Here is a 21,458-nt window from a genome sequence, read left to right on the forward strand (position 1 = left end):
TTGCCAAGCTGGCATCAAAGCAAAGGGTTCTTTAACATGTTTTTTTTTTTACTACACAATTCTATACATATTCTTTCATAGTTTGGATGTCTTTAGTATTAATGTACAATGTAGAAAATAATACAAATAAAGAAAAACCTGTGAAAGAGAAGGTGTCCAAACCTTTGACTGGTACGATATGTCTGTATACCATCTGTTGGCACACAGTGTATATCGTTTTGTACCATTGTACTTACAATGTACATGTATCATATTGTACTACATATAGTATATATATATACTTATTCCTTTACTGTAATTAAATATAAAGGCCCAGATTTCTGCATTTCTATCTATCTATCTATCTATCTATCTATCTATCTATCTATCTATCTATCTATCTATCTATCTAATCCGTGTAACTTATGCAGTTTTATTTTTTTAAAGTATTCTACAGGGGATTTAAATTTGTTCTTATAGTACAGTGGATACATAGAAACCAGGCAGTTTTTATAGTACTATAGAGTACTATCAGTAGCAGATACAATGCTATTTAAGCTCTAAGCAATACAACCATTTCACTGACCCCTAATGAGAGACATGAAGCTGCTCCTTGTTTTTCAAAAGTTTGTCCAAATTGCCCGGTGTCAAATTCACTTATATTCTTTACTTTTCATTTCAATTCACATTTTTTCAGCTTAAAAATCAAGCAAAAAATGTTGTATTAAACGTTAAATTTGAAATGAAGATTTGTATCGATAACATTTTCCCTTGTTTCCATTTTTTGCTCTGCTCATATTTGACAGGGCAGGCCACATCAGGGGTCACCACGGGCCTACTTTATCCTGCGAGCCCTAGTTTGGGCAGTTATTGTGTGCACCAATCATGTACTTAAGTAAAAATACAAATCTTCTACTTTTTCTTCTTCTTCTTCTTCTTTTTTCGGCTGCTCCCATTAGGGGTCACCACAGCGGATCATCCGTCTCCATACCCCCCTGTCCTCTACATCTGCATCTTTCAACCCAACTACCTGCATGTCTTCCCTCACCACATCCATAAACCTCCTCCTTGGTCTTCCTCTTTTCCTCCTACCTGGTGTCTCCATCCTCAGCATTCTCCTACTGATATACCCCATGTCCCTCCTCTGCACATGTCCAAACCATCTCAATCTCGCCTCCCTCACCTTGTCACCAAAACGTCCTACATGCGCTGCCCCTCTAATAAACTAATTTCTAATACTGTCCATCCTCGTCACTTCCAACGAAAACCTTAACATCTTCAGCTCTGCTACCTCCAGCTCCACCTCCTGTCTTTTACTCAATGCCACTGTCTCTAAACCATACAACATCGCGTCCTATAAACTTTCCCTTTCACTCTTGCAGATACTCTTCTATCACACAAGTAAAAATACAAATACCCTGCTTAAATATCACTCCAATTTATTTAAACATAACTCGATAAAACTTTCCGGAAAAAAACTAGTCTAGAAACTAAAAATGTGCCTATGTTCATACACTATGGAGCTGGCAAAATTAATCCATGCATTAAATAAATGTCGGCAAACAGCAGAAACTGTAATCTTAAACTTTTCCCACATGTAAAAGTGTGATTATTTATTCAAATAGATGCTATTTAAAAAAAAAAAAAAAAAAAGTAAGAAAATAATTATATAAATAAATTGAACTCTAAGAAAATACTTTAGAATATAGACAGAAGTTGGTGGACACTTGACCATAACAAAAGTATGTGTGGTTTTGGAACATCCCATTCCACATTTAGTTCTCATTTAATAATAACCTCAACTCTTCTGGGAAGATGTTCCACTAGATTTAGGAGATTGTGGAGATTTGTTTTGATTTCATGACATTTATTCCTAGTTGACTTTACTACTGCAATAAATAAATATGTGTGTGTGTGTGTGTGTGTGTGTGTATATATATATATATATATATACACATTTATTGTCATAGCTATGATGATGAGCATCACAATTTAATAAAATCTCTCTCTCTCTCTCTCTCTCTCACACACACACACACACACACACACACACACACACACACGGTGACTTTCAGGGCTTATTTCCAGGGTTGCTCAAAGTACACAAACTATATACGTGAGTAAAAGTAGAGATGCAGTAGGTAAAATATCACTCCAGTATCCAATGTACTATGATACAGATACAAGAAAAAAACCTACTGTCCACCCCTGGAAATTTCAAAAAAGATTACACTGGCGCCATCTAGTGAGCAGATCCAAACATTTCCTCTGGAAAAGGAGCACAGATATGCGTAATTACAAAATAATTTCAACAAATTGAAATGATTTTGGAACAATAAAATCTGCTCTGTTAAAACATTAATATAACTTTCAACAATAATTCATTTCATTATGTTTGGACAAAGAAGCGTTGCATGCATGATTCCAAAAGCATGATATCCACAGTAAAGAATCGAGGTGGGAGCATCAAAATATAAAGCTGTTTCTCTGCAAATGCTAGTGAAACATGGACTGGACAATGCACCATGACATATTAGAGAAGATAGAATCTCAGCAACCACGAAACTCAAACTAAGCAGAATTAATACAGTATGTGCTCTGAAACATACCTCCGATGTAACTCAAACCCTGGCATGGCCGAGAAAATATCCTGATTCAAATCCCTTTTACAATTTATTTAGGATTGTGAAATAGTGAGTCCATCAGCTTCAGCGGTGTGAAGTATCTGAGAAAAAGTACTTTGTTATTGTACTTTTAGTTGCTTTCTAGTTTTAATAAATATCAAAGATATAAGCAACTTTTACTCTCTAATCAACTACATTTGTAATTCAATATATGTACTTTTTACTCCAATATAATTTAATTTACAATGACCATTACCAATTACATTTTAAATGGCAGCCTTATCTGCCACAGCTTATTTATTCTGCAGAAGAGTTGATCGCCATCACCATTTTATTTAATGCTAATGAATCTTCTACTTTGTGACATGATATTTCATTTGTTCATTGAAGATTGACCCTTTTTGAAAGTTTGCTTTACTATTTTGTCTGTTTTTTTCACTAACATGTTTGATCTTTGTTTTATTCTAGCATGTTAAAGAAGCTGTTGTGTTGCTCTTGGGTAATGCAGTGTCGAGGTGTACAGTTTGATCTGTATTTTAGGAAATAAACTTCACAAATCAACTGTTTTTGACTTTGTTCAATAAGACTCAAATACTCAACTACTGTTCAAATCAGAAGACTTTTGCTCAAGTCATATTCGCATTGGTGACTTTTAACGGACTAATGGAATAGGTTTTGCAGAAAGTTATGTATACTTTTAACTCAAGTAGGATTTTCTGGTTCTCTTTAAACCTCTGATCAGAGGGACCTTCATAACCTTGTGGAACTAAAGATGATTTGTCATGGGGACATTTTTCAACAGGGTTCTTTTCCTTTCTTTTACACATTTTGCTTCTTAATGAACATTTTTGGTTCATATTTAAAAGTATAAAGTCAACAAACAATGTGTGTGTTATCATAAGTGTATATATATATTCACTGAATCTGTATTTGTATACAAAAACAATAGTGTCTGAATACTTTCCTCTGAGTTTCAACATTTTATTTTATTGAATTTTTTATCTCTGCTGACAAAAACACATTCTTCATCACGCTCATGCATTACGCACAATCACACGTTACACACTGCGGTTCCCATCGGCTCTGTGTGAATCGAGTCTCTGTGCCTCTCAGCGTGTCTTCTGAATATGAGCTCTGTTCTGCAAGTTATACTCATCTACATGTACATACCTTCAGCTCAATGTAATTAAGTGACAGTTATAACGATATGCTGGGATTCCAGGAATGTCTGCACCCACACACACACACACACACACACACACACACACACACACACACACACACACGCACACAGTGTTTCAGTCCATCAGCAGTAAATATTGTGGAATGTTATCATGTCTTGTGCATGTCATAAATTTGATTGTTTTGCCTGTAGGAAGGTTGTGTTTGGGTGTGTGACACAATGTACAGCCATTGTTCGTGACTTCCCATGCTGAATGTTTTCTTGTGCAGAGGAAAGTCAACAGTCCTATTAAAGCTACTACAATTACTGTACAAATCCATATAATGGCAGGAACACTCAGTTACGTAAAGAGAAAAGACATCATCATTACTTTAAGAAATTAAGGTCAGTCAAGTTGAAAAAATCTCAGGAACTTTAGATGTATTCCCCAATTGCAGTCAACAAAATGATCCAACGATATGATGAAACAGGCTCTCATGCAGTACCTCAAGAGCTACCTCTGCTGTAAACAATACGTATTAGAATTACCAGCCTCAGGAACCGCAGAATTTACAAAAATGCTTCTTGGAGTTCAAGTGACAGACATATTTCAACACTATTGAGTTAGGCCTTCATGGCCGAATTGTGGCAAAGAAAGCCTTACTTTGGAAGAACAACAAGCAAAACACAAGGACATTAGATCAGTGGAAAACTGTCCTATGGTCTAAACAGTCCAAATTTTAGATTTTTGGTTTTAACCACTGTGTCTTTGTTAGACATAGAGAGGGTGAATATACATGGAAATGCGTAGTTCCCACAGTAAAGCATGGAAAAAGAGGTGTGATGGTGTGGGGGTGCTTTACTGTGACACTGTTGATGATTTAGTCAAAATTGAGGACACACTTAACCAGCATGGCTACCACAGCATTTTGCAGTGATATGCCATCCCATTTGGTTTGCACTTCGTGCGACTATCATTGACTATCATGACTCCCAACACACCTCTAGGATATGTAAGAGCTATTTGTCCAAGAAAGTGATGGAGTGCCACTGTTAAATGACCTGGCCTCCACAATCACCTAATATAAATCCAATTGAGATGATTTGGGATAAGTTGAACTGGAGAGTGAAGAAAAAGCAGCCAACAAGCACTCACCACCTCTGGGAACTTATCAAGATTTTTGGAAAACCGTTAATTCAATATTACTACCTCACAAGGCTGACTGAGAGAATGCCAAGAATGTGCAGAGAGAAAAAAATTATTATATAAGGTGTGATACTGTATATCTCTATGTAAAAAATTGTGTCAGCCAAATTGTTCTTTAATGCTCTGACTCCAGTCTGATTTCCAGTTTCCCAGGCTTTGTGGATGTTATCTATATTTGATGTTGGAAGAATCCTTTCACTGACACTTCACAAAGGAACATAGACATCAGGCTGAAATGTTTTGATATAAATGCAAGCAGATGTTATAGTAGATTTATGCTGGAGAAGTTATAGAGATCTGAATTAAAGCTGCAGTGATGGCCCACAGGTGCACACCAACATTTTATTACATTTTCCTCCTTAAATAAAAACCGAGGTCAGTGTGTCTGAGGTGAACTGATGAACATAGAAGCTGCATATCAGAACATATTCTATTTTATAGTACCATGAAATAGTGTATTGAGATCTACATTATGTACGCTTTATTTTCAACAAAAATGCATTGTTTCAGCAATATTGAAATATTAGCATTTTGAAAATACGTTATTATTAGGAACCATTAAAAGTATGAAACTGGTTTGTTATCAAATTGTATTGTTCTGTGACTTGCTAATTTGAGGTTTTAAGCTTAAATGAACAAATATTTAACATGTGACCTGAGCATGGAAAGATGATTATTTATACCTAATGTAGACTGCAAAATGATATCAGAGTGCTATTAATTCTCTCCTGGCAGCAGTGATGGATTAAGAAATCCTGGGACCCTGGGCAGCAACCCAAGCCGGGCCCACCCTTCTCACACCACTACATATAAACCAAAGCAAGAAACACTTATCACCCCACACTACCCTGCCTCACCATGAAACCCAACACATGCTAAATAAAATGCACATATTACTATGTTACACATTTAATTTGAGTATTTGAGAAGCCTCGATAGCAGCTTCTTTCTTGCAATACTTCATCCTTAATAAGTAAATGCGAGGCATTGTGTTTAAAGAAGGTTCACTATAAACGGTTTGTGAATAGATTTGTATTAAAGTCTTCATTATTACAGCAGCAGTTCATGGATACAAATCTATAGAATCCAGGGGAAACATAATCACTGAAGCAAGGGAGGGTTTTTTTAACCAGATAAAGACATCCAAAGCTTCAGATGGTGAGTCTTCATGTCTACTCTTACACTTACTGTATCATTACAGATCCATTTGAAAAGCACAATGACATCTTTTACAATACAATAATTCAATTTTTCTTTTTATTACTCCAGATCCATGGGCCAAATCCTGAATGATCACCCAAGCCAAAATAGTCATGTTCTACAATTTTAGTGTATTAAATGCTTTCAATTTATGAGTTTGAACTTTGGCTGAGATGGATTTCTGAAAAAGAAAAAAGGGAAAAAAAAAACCCACAGGCAGACAGGCTCAGATTTTAATCACCTGACTCATTACAGCTCAGGACTTTTCCCTGAAATGAGTCTAAAGTTTTATAAAGGGTATGTCTGAAGATGATGTCATCAGGAATGATCAGCCTGGAATGAAGCAAGTACTGTCAGCTGCTATACCATCCATGATGCTTATGCACCGCTGACAATGATCACTGATGCAGTAGTGCTTTAAAGTGTTCATGTCAAAGTGACATACCACCGAGTCAAATGGCACAGAGACAAAAATACATTACTGTCATTGCAGTCACATTTTCAAAAATATGAAAATCTTACAAGCATATATGTGAAATGTTCTTTCTTCTGAGAGAATATAAAAAAAATCCATATCACAATTATTCGTAGAAATCTCAACAGAAACATGTCTGCCATTACAAGGCCATTGCATTTTCATAAATATTGCTACTATACTATTAAATAAGTAAGAATTTAAATAGTGACATTACTCAAACATGAAAGGAAACAGACACAAGTATGTCTCCATACCAGCAGTGAGTTACAAAATTAGTTATTATAATGCTGAATCCCATTGAAATAAACCTTTATAAATATGTATATAGTTTTACGGCAGATGGAAGAGAGAACGTTTCATGTATTCAAATAGACAAAGGAAGAATATTTTCTGCTTTGTAACAGGCAAAATATTCATGACACTGCTGGGCAGATGCATTTTTTTCCCAGTTCCAGCATTTGCTTAATGCACCACAGTCTTCACTGTCGTCATCTTAGGGAATTTTTGGTTAGCTATATAGTGCATTACTGAAAATCTCATGTTGCGGGGTTACATTTTGTCATTCCTCTAAGGCCTTTAAAATCATATCATTTCACAGTTTTTTTTGTTATTCATCTCATTTACTAATATGAAAGTACTATTAATAGTATATACAAAACCCACCTATAGTTTTGGTTGGATTTTTTCATTATGGTACATACTGTCATAGACATACCAAACCATTTGGATTCTAAAGTGCAAACTGTTTAAAAAGATCCATATTGGTAGAGAAAAAGTACCCCCATGCCCCACCATGAATACCCAACACATGTTAAATAAAATGCATATATTACCATGTTACACATTTATTTTGAGCATTTGAGCACCCTCAGTGCTACATAGCAAATTGTCTGTGGGTAGCTGGCTTCTTTATTGCATTACTTCCTCCTTAATAAGTAAATAAGAGTCATTGCTTTCAAAAAAGATTCAGTGTATTGTGAATAGGTTTGTATTAACGTCTTTGTGACTACAGCAGCAGTTCATGGATACAAATCTATATTATCCAGGGGAAATGAACAGGCAAACAGGGCACGGTAAAAAAAACAGAAACTCAAATGTTCAATGAGCTTCATGTATGGTAAAGGAAACAAAAACATTTGCAAATTTATTATCTGTTCTTTTGTGTAATGTGTAGTTGGATTAGACAATGAGCCCTTACTGTAGTCTATCCACTTTTTATTGGCAAAAATATCAAGACACCTGTCCTTCACACCCATAATATGTATTCTTTTCCTAAACTGTTGCCAGAAAGTATATCTTAAAATTAAATGCACAAAATTACGTCTACATTTTTTGTACACTGTAGCATTTTCCTTCACTGGAACTGATAATCTTAAACTTATTCCACTATCACAATGCCTCTGTGCACAAAACAAGCCCCTTGAAACATAGTTTGCAAAGGTTAGTGTAGAGGAATTCACATGGTCTTTACAAAACCCTGACCGCAACCCCACTGAACACCTTTCGGATGAACTGGAACACCAGCTGCACTCCTAAGCATCATTGGATGACCTCACTAATATTCATGTAGTTGAATAATAGCCAAGATTTACTGTAAATCCTTCCCAGAAGAGTGGGGGTTATTATGACAACATGGGGGGAATAAATCTTAAATGTGATGTTCAAAATGGGGGTGTTAGTAAGGGTGTTAAAGGAGTTATTTGTCCACAAACGTTTGGCCGTACAGTGTACTTTTAGCTTCCCCTCTAATGCAATTCATTTTGTTCATGTTCATTACACCAGTGACTGCATTTCACAGGCACATTTCTCAGTCGCTGTCGATGACGTGTTACACGTGTCAGCGTAGTGGGCTGAAAAATCGACATTTCTTTGCAACAAACCATCTGATTATAGATTTTATATTTGAACAGCTGATGGGGGTTTAGTACAACCCATTTATATCAACCGGATGTGCATTACAGGAAGGTGGTGAGGAAAAACATAATAAAAACCTTGTGGAGTGGCAATGGGATATATAGAAAGTCTAATGTTGGTTAATGAGGAACAGGTTTACTGAGGTAGAATGATGATGATTGGGAGTGATGTAAAGATTGGGCTGGAGTGTTGGAGGATACAGGAGCAGCAGTTGATCCAGTGTGACTCATTATTTAGTTAATTTTATGTTCTTTTTAAATAAATATAACCTTGGCAAACATGATATTAAACACAGAATTTATTGGACATAAACGCTATATACAGTATATCTCTTCTTTTCTGACATTACAGAGCTGTGTGGGTTCAGTGTGAGTCTGGATCACTTTTTTCCTCAAAGCATGCCATATACTAAATGCAGTTTGGAGGTAAAATCCTGTGTTGGAAATGGTTTGTGTGATCATTTATAAGATTTTCTGAATTAAAATAAGTTGCTCTCACAAAAGTGAAAATGAGAGAAAACTGCTTAAATTGATAAACTGGCTCCTTACATATCACTTTTGTAGACCAAAGCATGGTATATGAAAACATTTCCATAGCATGTTTCCATAAAGAATGAAAGTCCTAGTATATTGTTGGTGGGGAAAAATATATTTGTTGTTTTTTTTTTTTTTTTGGCCACCTCACATATGTTTACATTTTATCTAAAATGAGCCATATGGAAAAGACATGCAATCTGCACCAATGCTAACAATGCTAATTTGGTCATTATTTTGAATTTTTTACCTTTATGACCTCTTTAATGCCTAATGCATTTAATGCCTCTAGCACCTCATTAACAATCCGTGTACGCAAACACACATTCAGTGACCTCATTGAGGGTAACCTGAGGTGTGTTGGTGTGAATGTTTGAAGTCCTGCCAGATAAGTCACACTTCAGTGAGGGTGTTGTAAAAGTTGCTTGCTGCATCTTTATAGGCCGTGTAAAGCTCTGTATGATGATGGACGTTATCATGGCATGGGATCTCTTAGTGGGAAAAAATGTGGTGTGAGATCATCTTCATTTTTTTGTAGTAATGGATTTTACAGATTAAACACTGGTATAAAATTATAAACTGGGGCAAATAGAGTGATGAATATACAGTGACCTATTTGGTTCACATGGGATTTGGTGAGGTTACAGATCCTGCGGGATTGATTCTTTTTTGGGTAAAAAAAAGATAATTATACATAAAAGACATAATCCCTGGTGTTACGTGTCATGAATGACCTATGGGGCTGTTTTTACCAAAAAGACCTTATTGAGAACCATGTGAGTATTAATTCAGATTGGTAATAACGCTCTTAACAATGGACATTGCCACACAGCAGCTTTACAGAAATCCGATTTAAGGAATGAGACAGGGTTGAACGTGGCAAGAAAAACATTCTGGTGAATGCTTTGATAGAATATTAATAATTAAAATTTGGCTAAATTAAAACACTGGCTTTGTTTTTTGTTCTGTTTTGAAATGGTTAAGGTGATCAAGGATATCATATTATAGTCACTTAATTTTTGTTAAAAAATAGTGAGAAACATGAATATGACCTGTCAAATATTAGTGATATTGTATTCATTTCTTTTTTAACTATAATAATACATTTTGTTTTCCCATTTAAAAGCTTTGACCTGGTCTGACCTGGATGCTTCTTTTGTGGTCCAAATGTCCTTAGTATAAAATAAAAAAATCATGGCTTTCATCTCTTAATTGAGTTTGATTCTATATATTTAACATAACCCCAACACACAGTTTTGATCATTTAACATAAAGGAGGCTATACTATAGCACAAGATGATCTATGTTTGTCTTAAACATGTTAAATAAAGCCTGACACTGTACATTTAACGTGAACACAGCCCTGGTTTTGGGATAAACTTGTGCCAGTGTTTACCAGGTCCATTTCAGGGGGTATAATATGGCATAGCTGGAATGATCTCTGTATTTATGGGGGAGTCTGAGAGCTCAGCTGTCAGCTGGGCCTGGAAAGCTCGGCCACAATCTGCTCAGCTGCTAACAGCAATGAGTGAATGAGAACACAGGTTAAATATAGACACAGTTCTGGTCCATACACTTCGTCCACCACTTTAATTTCACTCTGTGGAACAAAAAGGAGGAGTGGGAATCTACCTACAGTCTGCTTGGCTCTCTCTGACTTTGCTTACTTGGAGCTCTGAGCTTAAATTTTTAAGTTCTGGTGGTGATAGAGAATATCTGACCACCTCCTTTCTCTGATTGGCCACTCTCTCTCTCTCTCTCTCTCTCTCTCTCTCTCTCTCTCTCTCTCTCTCTCTCTCTCTCTCTCTCTCTCTCTCGACACACTCCCCTTTCTCTCTCGTCTCCTTCTAAGCATGTCAGAGTGTCTCTGCTGGCTCTCAGAGTTCGAGAGAGGACAAAACACAGACAGGGAGTTAGAGGGAGGAAAGAGGGACGGAAAGAGATCTCTTTCACATGGTGTGTCATTCTGGGCTGTTCAACTGAAGCAGAAGTCAGAAAAAGGACTGACATTTATTTTTGAGGATTTCTTTTAGATTTCTGTAAGCACTCATCCTTAAGGACCATTGTTGAAAGGTAGGGCACTGCTCTCATTTCTCTGGTGTTGGTTTGTGTCTGATATTCAACCCAAGTATAAGGAAGTGTCATGTGTCATGTGAAGTGTCATAAAACTGAGCAAAAACCTTGTGGGGAAAATGATTACTGAACATTTTCACTTTTGCAACAGTGCCTTTCCCACATCCAGTGGGAATACACGTCTTTGACATGTCTGCACAGATTCAGCCTTTTAATCTTTCTTCTTTCCCTTGTTCATTATTGATTTATGTCTATGGGAATGATAATCACCAAAACTGTAACATGTGTGCATTGACTCATTGCTGTACAACTCATGCGAGTTATGCGCAGAGTCCAACATTTGAGGAAAAGCAATCATTCAAAACTTTCTGGCTGCAATTCGAAGTTTCAGCAGTCTCTGCTCAGGAAGTGCTTGCATACGTTGCCTTAATGGATTACATCTCGGAGAGCTCAGCATCACACCCAGGAGAGTAAAGTGAGAGGTATGCTGTCAGCCTTGACAAGGAAATGATACAGTGACAATGTTATAAGTCAGACTCAAACACTGCCCACAGCCCTACAATCTCCTTGGAGATGTTTAAACAATTCAATTTGTAACACATAGGAGCCGAACACAATAATGTCCCAAAATAGAGACAAATAAAAATTTATTTTATGTAATGTTTTATTTTTATTCAATATGTAACCCGTTAACCACATCAAGTCATTTGGTAACATGCTGTATAATGTTCAGTAAAAATAAACAAAACCAAGCTTTAGTATTTATCAAAACGCGACTGTTATGGGGGCAGCCATCTTGGACAATCACATTTTCCAAGGTGCACTTGCAATGGAAAGCTTGAGGTTGTAGTGGTGGTATTATATATATATATATATATATATATATATATATATATATATATATATATATATATATTCACATTTAAGACATTTGGCAGAGTCCCTTATACATAGCAACTTACAATAATCTCATTTATATAACTGAGTAGTTGAGATGTTAGGTCATGCAGTGGCAGTTTTTTGGGGGGGCAAGGATTTGAACTCATGACCTTCTGAGCAGAAGTCCACCATTTTAACCAGTGAGCTAACAGCCCCACTAACAATTATGAATGAATATAGACATTCTTTGCTATGTTAACACTTATTGCATCTTTACAACCATGCTTTATTTATTTTGAGTGAGATTTAAGTGTTTTTTTTTACAGAAAAGCTTTTAAGGGAGATAGATGTACCTACATTAGCCACGTTCCGTGCAACATTTAAGCAGCATATTCTTTATGCTGACTGACTAAATTTTCTTTAAATAGTTTTTGAATTTCCTTCAATGCTTAGCTTCTTAATGGGTTACAGGTAGGCAAAGTCTGCTCTTCAAGTCTGTATATAAAAATGCCTTAAATAACTACATTCCATTAGGTTAAGCTACAGGCCATAGAAAAGTGTGTTTTTCACTTTGCTTTCACAAGCTATATGCCCAGGATATACAATAACAGCTAGCTCCCTAGTGGACTTAGAAATCCGCATATTTCTGCTCTTAATATAAATATTCTGGACAACATAGGGTTCTCAGATTTCCATGCAATTCACTCTATATTTCATGTTGGCAAAGTTCACTTTTTTTTATTAATCAACTATGTCATTTGGTATGTTGAATATACAATGCCACATATTTTAGTTGGTCTGCACTTTATGGTTGCAGAAAGCATTACAAGTTATTACTGTACACTCCTGATGTAATTTCTTTGACAAAATGAAATAAATCAAATCCTAACAATTTACTGTCTTTCCCTACAAAACCACATAGGCCTGTTGATTGTTGTTTATTTTTATTTTTTTTACAGATGTATCCTAATTACCCTTTTTCACCCTCAGGAATGACTAACACCATGATTTCTTTTAAAACGGTAGCCAGAGCCGGCGTCACAGCTGAGAGTTAAGCGATAAGCGGCTCGGCCCATGAGATCAGCAGCCTAATTCTGCTTGGCCGTGTCACTGAGGGAGAAAAACAACAGCACAAAAACTGCCTGGCTCATAGCAACATAACAGGCAGGACAGAGTTATATTGGTTTAGAGTTTTTCCTAAATTAATTCTATAATGTGTTACAGTAGAGATTTGTGAGGACAAACATTCTGCTGTATATTTTATCTCTGAGTTTTAGTCATTTTTATGCATAAATTGTATATATATATGACAAGCTCAAATCTTAAGTAAAGCGTTGGACAATGGCTGATTGACTGCATTTGCACGAAAAGATACATCTATAACTACAATTAATCTGTTAAAGAAAATCCTGAAATCACAGTAAACAGTATGCATATAGACCTTGCAATCCCATCAGTCTTTTTTCAGTGTGTGTGCGTTTGCTTCTTAAAATGTTAGCAATGAAGCAATGAAAACATTTTTTCTTTTTTTTTTTTAAGTAAAAAAATATCTTGGTCACCATAACACACACAAAGAAAGAAGCATTTAGACAAAAAAACTGATGTCACGATGACCTCTTTTTTACAATTTGTCCTTCCAAACATTTCAAAATTATCCCAGAAAGGCATCATGGGAATGCTGTAATATCTGTTTTTCTGTCAGACGCTTCGACTATCCATGAGATATTTGGAGAAATTTACTCTGAATGTAACCCTTGAGAGCACTGGAAGATAATTCCAAAAAGCCGACAGAAGTAGTGGAGACACTGGACATAGTCGGCATTTGTTCTCCTTCTTTCTTGCTCTTTTTCTCCTCCCCTCACTCTTTTTCTGCTCTCTCTGCATTTACTTTATGAGGGAAGTGATCTCATTTCCATCCCAGCAGAAAGGCATTTGAGACCAGCCTGCTTGAAGAGTACATCTGGCCAGTGATGTCACTCCTCTGGACACGGATGGTTCTGTCTGTTGAGATAAACCCCCAAACTTATCACTCGCATTTACTCATTGATCACATTCACTCAACTCCATAACTCATTCCCCTCCCTTTTACATTTCGCTTATTCCAGGCCATTAGAAATGAAACATGAAACAATTTCTTATACAACTATCCATGTTACTCGCTTGGTCTGTAATGAAGTACAGTAACTCCGGAGCCTTTTTCCAACTCAGGCCTGCATTTATGACCTCTATTTTTATACCCGCTCTGGAGTTATGGCCCTTCATCCACTGTAGGTGACCTGTAATAGGGTCACGTTCATGTGGAGGACAGCTCAAATAGACTTCGGCAGAAAGTCCCTCTTACGTTATGCTATACTTTTGGGTTTTTCCTTAAACTTCTAACCCCTTAGATCTTGAGATGATTTATGACTTCATATTACATATCTACACAATTTATGACAATTATGTGCAAACAACTTGCACGTACAACCTGTAGATACATGTGAACAGAAACGTCTGATGTTTTAAGTAGCTGTATGTTTGCTAGCAGTAGTTTTGAATTAATCTAAACTAATTAATATTCAAGGAATGCTTAGCATTTTTTAACCCAAACTCCATCTTCATTATCTACACCATATGTATTAACACAGACAACTGCTTTTACCCATATCCCTGTTCTGAGAAAACAATGGCAAGCATTTTTAGTCCAAATCTGAAGTCTAGGGGCATATGCTTTCATGATTTCATCAATCAAATTTAACTCTAAATTAAGCTATCAATCTGTAATATTGACTTTTTACTAAATGAAGCAAAACTCTTTTAGAGGAAAGAATTTGTGGTTATGCGTCACCAATGTATTTGTGTGGATCTGGTTGCAGATGGAGACCACAAAACCTACAGAGTAAAGTATAAGAACAGCATTGCTAAGATTTCCTCTCAAGTCCAACTCATCCTAAGACCTTTACTGTTATAGTGTAACGTATTGATGAACTTCAACAACTGCCCCTAAACTTCCTTTGAGTTTTATGTAAGCATTATATTATTTGTTTGGTTTTTCTAAGCCCATGAAAAGAATTTCTGTCAGTAATAAACACACAAACCCTAGTTGAGTTTAGGTAGAAAAACTGTTAAATTCCTTCTGCATTCCAGACATCAAACCATATGTCATATGAGATCCAAGGATGTCTCTCATGTCATGCTGATCCTAAAGATAAATGCTAAGCGACGAAAGCACTGAGCAGATGGCTGGGAAGTAATTAGGCTTACTCTAGATTTATGATCTAGACAATGTAACTTGGACTCACCCATGATGTTTTAGGCTCAGAGTGCCAGCTGTGTGTGTCTGTGTATGTGTGTGTGTGTGTGTGTGTGTGTGTGTGTGTGTGTGTGTGTGTGTGTGTGTGTGTGTGTGTGTCCGTGTGTGTCCTATTTATTAATAGCAGTCCAAATTGGAAAGCATCACACAAGTGGTGTGAAGTGTGAAACAAGTTGATGAAATTAAATGAAATTTGAGACAGTCCAAAAAGAGAGTGAAGTACAATTATCAGAATCTAAAAGTGTAACAGAGAAAAATAAAACCAGAAAATAACTTACCTCAGAAATTCTGCTTTTAGCAATCAGGTTTATTCCTGTTACATTTATTAAGACAGAGATTATACCAGAGTGCTGTTTTGATTAGTCAGATCTGACTCTCACTGCAAGTCATGGCTGTGTATTTATTCACCCATTTATAGTTTTGCATATTTTTATGCTACCAAAATATACAAGGACTTGTGTAAACGTTTAATAGTGGCATTTTCTGTGTGTCATTTTTGAATGAGTCTCCAATGTAAGCACTTGTAACTGGCTGAGGTAAAGCTGTAACCTTTACTTTTTATTTTTGGAAGAGGATAGAGGACTCTGTTGTTTCTTGGTAAACTATCAAACTTTTTTTTTATTTATTAAGATTAAGAGAGAGAAAAAGAAGTGCATCATTCATTATTTTCCTGTAATCACATGCTTCTTTGTGTTCGACAAATAATTTATGACAATATATTTCTAAATGCATCATATTGCTGTTATTATATAACAGTAGTTTAAAAGATATTCCTAATAAAATACCTAACTTTAGAAAGCCTTTTTGGCTTTGATTTATTCAACTTGTTTATATGTGCATTTTAATTATGAGTATATATAAGAGTTTTTGGATTAAATTAAATTAAATACAAAGCATTATCTTTCATTTGCATCGAAAACATGCCCATAGATACACTATGTGGACAAAGGTATTGGGACGCATAATCTTTCCAGCCATATGTTGTTCTCTCTTAAACTGTTAGCACAAAGTTGGAGGCACACAGTTGTAGAGTTGTAAGATGTCTTTGGATGTGATACATTTTCCCTTTACCTGAACTTGGATACCCAAATCTGTTCTAACCTGACAATGCCCATGTACACAAAGTAAGATGAAGATACATTTTTTAATTATTTGGGATGAATTGGAACACTGACTGCACCCCAGGCCTCCGCACCATACATCAGAAACCCGATTTTGCTAACACTGTTCTGAATGAGCAAAATCTCCACAAGCACACTCCAAAATTTTTCTAAATCAAAATTGGAGCTTATTGGGACAGCAACAGGGGCTCAAATGTGAAATGGGATGTTGACAAAAGCACATTGGAATGTGCTTATGATCAGGTGTCCACAAACCTCTGTCCATATAGTGTATGTCATGTTTATACTGCACAATGAAGGATATAGATGCTATTGAAGGTCAAATACTGTAATTGTAAACAGCAAAATGCTCATTGGCAACCACTTGCTCTCCCATGGGCCATGATACTGGAATTAACTGGTGAGAGTTTCTTTTTACCAATTCTCATTTTTCACCAATGCTTTGTTTTGTTAATTCTTAATTTTTTTTTTCTTTTACAAATGTAGTTGTCTAGTTATAGCACAACGCATTTAGTATACATCTAACCTCCAGTATGCATTCCTGAGTTTAATTGTGTAGTTATTATTTTTCAACTCAACATAATGCTATAACATACACTTGTAAATGAGGAAAGTTTAGATTTTTTCCCTTTGCAATATGTATTTGTTAGAAAATCACAAATCATCTTATCTTTAATGGTAGTTTCTGAAAGAGGGCCCTTGAAATTCTCCAGGTTTTGGGGATTTGCTTAAGACACTGTAATCTAGTTCCATCTAGTTGAGAAATGCTTTGGAGATAAACATTAGGTGTCCTAGATTTTAAGCAGCTACAGTAATGCTGCATTTTCCTTTGGGCAAAAAAATAAGTTAGACAACACAATGACTACTGACCTTGTGGGGATCCACTGGTCTACATAACAGACATATTCAGTGTTGCTAATTACCATAGCAAAATCAGGCATTTACAAAATAAAGATTTACTAAAGTATAAAGATTTATCATGTGCGCATAAGTTCTTCTATAAACCAACAGTCAGCATGTAAACAGAATAAAGCAACAGAAACTTGAGGACATGTGAAGCTAAAAGGAGATACAACCTTGAAGTTCTCCCTAATGGTAGCGGCTAACTGAGGAGCCTAATGGTAATTCAAAAGCTTCTCCAAAAAAGAAGATTATGGCTCTGTTCATGTTACTATCCCCTTATTTAGTCACATTTTTACTGATCTGAATCCTATTCTCAGGAATTTTCCTACAGGAACAGAAAACGACGATAGTGGGGGTTGGAAAGACTCCAGCACCTGTCACAACCCTGTTTTATTGCTGCTAACTAGACACACTCCCAGCAGTTTAAGGGGGTGGAAGTAGCAAGAATGTGTTAGTGTCTTTCTTCATTGCGAGTCCTCTTCCACTGTGTCTTTCAAACAAGATAAGGAAAAGGAACCATAAGAGACTTGAGTTGATCTGAAAATTTAGAAGGGGGAAATGTGTTGTGCTAGCATGGAATGGAGCAGTCATAAAGAGAATATTTGCCCTGATCTAATTGGCTGCTCAGTGAAAGAGGGTAGCAGGTGGACATTTGCAAACAGGAGAAGCTAAAATACTGTGGCCTCGAGTCTGTTTATGTCCCACAGCAATTGCCTTAGCAATGCCTGGCTAGCAAGAGCCGCTCTTTTGTGTTCCCAGTTTAGCCTGACTGCCATCCCAATGAGGATTTGTATGTCAGCACACCAAGGCAGAATCCATGGCTATATTTAAATGTTGTGTACTTGTAGTGCGCACCCCAATACCGTAATAATTCAGGGAATTCATTAACAGGAGATGAGCAAACAGTCTGTAGTGCTAAGTATGCTAAGATCTCGACCTCTGGCCATCCAACATTGGCGACCGGAGTTAAAGTGATGTTTTGGCAAGTGTTGTTATGCAGATAAGTGATTAAGTAATACTGTTTGGTGTTTCCCAAGAGTACACAAGCAAAAATCTCCATAAATATCAACTTAAAGTAGCTGCAGATGACAACCAGGGCTTAGGGGAAACACTCTATGTTCTCTGACACTCCTTGTCCTTGCCTTTAATCATTATCGACTCATTACATGGACAATTAGAATCAATGTATCACAGATTATAAAATGGCATTCATGAGTCTTTTAACAACCGTCAACCAGGATGTGTCTTACCGCTAATCGTTTACAGAAAATTATAGATGTTAATGGTTATTGTTTACAAGTTAAAGTATCTCACAAAGCCTGGTTACATTGTAGAGAGAACTTTACACTTGTGAGAATTCCTGCCATTTTTTTTAATACATTGTAAGAGATCATTTTTTTGTTGGGGAATTATATATATAAAACTACCACCATGAGTGTCTCTATCTTTTGACCATTTTTTTGGTTCCCAAGTTGCATATCAGAAAAATGTCCCCTCTGTTCATCAAATGCGAGTATAAATATGAGTCAAAGTTTTGTTAGTCCATGCTCTCTAAGTCCCACTCTCTTCTGTATAGCAAATATCCTGGCTCTTTTAACTCCTCAAAATCGGTTACATTGGTTCATTTATTTACAGATCATCAGCAAGCAAATTTATCCAGAACAGGAAAAACTGGGCATGAAGTGGATATACACCCTGGAACACAAATAAGGGTTCACGTTGGTCCCAACATTTTAATATCAGTTGAGTTTAATATAGAAATGACATGACATTGTTAATTGAGTGAATTAAATGTGAGACATGTTTTCAAATGTAATCCCACTGCCATAAATACAGTTATATAATTTTAGACAGTAAAGCTCAGGCTGCCATTTGAGTTCCATAAATCAGCACTGATCTGAAATGTGGAGACAAACTGAGGATTTGCCGCATTAATTTGCCATTGAGAGCTTAGTCCTTTTTTATTTGGTCTTCCGAACTGTCTGAACAATGTTTAAATCTATATTTAATAGGAGTATTATGGGAGAGAGTAACACAATGGCCTTGAAGTAGTTATGAATGGCCTAATATACTTTTATACATAATAATAGGAAATAAAAGTTAAAATCTTCAGAGTGCAGGGTTTCTGTGTAAAAAGGTAATAAATGCAGCAATAGTAGTAGTATATCGCACTGTCTGTAAGTTTGTTCAATTATCTAGACCACACAGATGGTCAACTGAAATGCTGTTGTTTAAGAAAACATAACAGGTCATCACAGTTTTGAACTGTTGCTTATATAAACTAATGTCTTTGTGTAAACTGCACGCTGATGTATTACACCAAATTGAGGTTTGAAATGAAGGCAGCGCCCACAGGAGTGCTTGGCTGTTCCCCTATAATAACTATTAATAACGCAAACACTAAACGAGTTGTTAAAGATCCACTGAGTCACACGCTGGTTTCATCAGCATCCCACAAACGTGTGAGGCCCTGTACTTATTGCACACAAGCGTTTGTGTGAATTACATTTACCAGAAACAGTCATAAAACCAAATTGCCTCCTCCTCCTCCTCCACCTCCTGCTCCACTTGAGGTGGTGTGTAAGGCCATCGTTATTCGCATAAGCAGAGATCTGGACATGCCGGGATGACAGCGCATAAGAATTTCTTTCTCGCGATCGTAATAATGAGTCAATGATTTCCCAAAGGTGAACCTCGTTAATGGTTTAGCAAATTAACATGTTACACTGATCCATTAACGTCTGCATTATTTTCAATATTGACAGCATCCTTTGCTTGTACACAATTGAACCACAGAACCAGAAACGCTCTCAAAATCCAAAAAAGGCATGGATCCGACCTCATGGAAATCATGAGTGCGCCTTGGTTTGATAATGGAAACAATGCGCTTTAACATGCAAGACCCACGTCATACAAGCAATGCCAGATCAGAACTCTTAACACTTAAGTGGCAGCAGAATGTGTTTGAAAGTCCTGATTAGATTAGATACACCCACTACCCTTGTATAATTGACTTTCATTAAAGATGCGGTTTGTAATTTTTTTCAAAACCTTTTCAAACACACCTTTAAAAATGTGGTTTGTAATAAAAACATGCAGACGTGAATCTCAGTATTCACTTTATGTCTGGCATCTGTTCACATTTTCCTAAAATCAGCTCAGACGGTAAATATAATTTCAAAACAAAGCTTTAGGCAGAAGGCAGTGCATTTTTATTTACCTCTGAGGAAATAAATGGCTGGTTAACTTAAACAACAACTAGAGATACTGTTACCACTTTGAGGCTGCTTATTTTCCTTCAATTGCACATCCAGAAATATTGAATTTCTCTCACACCCCAGCAACTCACCAACACTAACAATTTTATGTTTAATTCAAGAAAGATGTTAAAGATTTTAAACAATTAAGGTATATTTAATGTTAGGCAACATCTGTAAAACAGGTTCCTGTTACAATGTACAAGCTATATACAGTCAGACTTTTTTATACTGTCTCCTAAAAAACAGGCTTGTCCCTATGTGATACCAGGGAAACTCAAAGCCCCTTTAAATGCCTGTACTGACACTTGACACATCTTACATTAAACTAAATCATGTCACCAGTTACATTTTTAATGTTAACCATTAGTCTGTCTTTATATATGTTACTATTGTGCTGTTAGTTGCTGGAATTAAAAATTAAGCAACACATCTATATTGTTTTGTTTATTACTAGTTTGGGTGTTTTTTTCACAACCAAATACGTGTTGGGAAAAGTAAGAAAATAAAGAAATGACCCAATGCAGTGATATTAGAAAATAATAGAGAATAAATAAAAGTGAGTCTGAAGTTAAATAAAAGTCTGAAAAGCACCAAATCATGATATTTCTGATATTGGGACAGCTGTTTATCTAACCAGGGCATGGTGTATGATTTGTTCCTCATAACTCTTAAAAAATTAAGCTACAAATTGTTTATATGGTTACTTGGGCATTATCTCAGTTGTTTCTATAAAAGTAAAAACCAAAAATAATGTTTGTTTGTGTTTTCTCAATATTTTCTTGTTTTTTTTTCTAATCCAACATGATTACTGCGATGTTTACTCTGAGGTCACA

The 21,458-nt window shown here is 36.1% G+C and overlaps 1 protein-coding gene across 1 annotated transcript in view; it reads left to right on the top strand.

Annotated features, from left to right (window-relative positions):
• Nucleotides 1–10,907: 10,907 nt before the first annotated feature.
• LOC124377091 (filamin-A-interacting protein 1) overlaps nucleotides 10,908–21,458 on the top strand; it is a 31,930-nt gene continuing 21,379 nt past the window's right edge. Inside the window, 1 exon segment of the mRNA XM_046836400.1 lies at nucleotides 10,908–11,170. The gene's annotated coding sequence lies outside the window, so the exon portion shown is untranslated.

Source organism: Silurus meridionalis, chromosome 23 (assembly GCF_014805685.1).
Source record: "Silurus meridionalis isolate SWU-2019-XX chromosome 23, ASM1480568v1, whole genome shotgun sequence".
In the NCBI taxonomy this organism is placed as follows: domain Eukaryota; kingdom Metazoa; phylum Chordata; class Actinopteri; order Siluriformes; family Siluridae; genus Silurus; species Silurus meridionalis.